This window comes from Amphibalanus amphitrite, unplaced genomic scaffold, assembly GCF_019059575.1.
Source record: "Amphibalanus amphitrite isolate SeventyFive unplaced genomic scaffold, NRLGWU_Aamphi_draft 000035F_arrow, whole genome shotgun sequence".
Lineage (NCBI taxonomy): Eukaryota > Metazoa > Arthropoda > Thecostraca > Balanomorpha > Balanidae > Amphibalanus > Amphibalanus amphitrite.
The window spans coordinates 1,255,435-1,255,719 of NW_024881531.1; positions in this window are offsets into that span (position 1 = coordinate 1,255,435).

Consider the following 285-nt stretch of genomic DNA (forward strand, 5'->3'; position numbering starts at 1 on the left):
TTCATGCGTTGTCGTCCGCCGTCCGGGAGACGAGACATCGAACGCTGGGTTAGCTTATGAGGGAGAAATGATCAGAGTAAGACCATATTAAGATATCGAGGAGGATGAGAAAAACAAGGAAAAATCCGAAAATCCGTTCGAGGACCATAAACTTTTGGCCTGCCGTAGGGAGCTTCTTGAGCGGACGTTGTGGTTTGTGCCTGGCGCGGAAATTGCCCCAAATAAAGACTGCAGCAGTTATATATGGCCTTGGCAGTAGTTTAGTAGGGAATGCATTTAAGTATC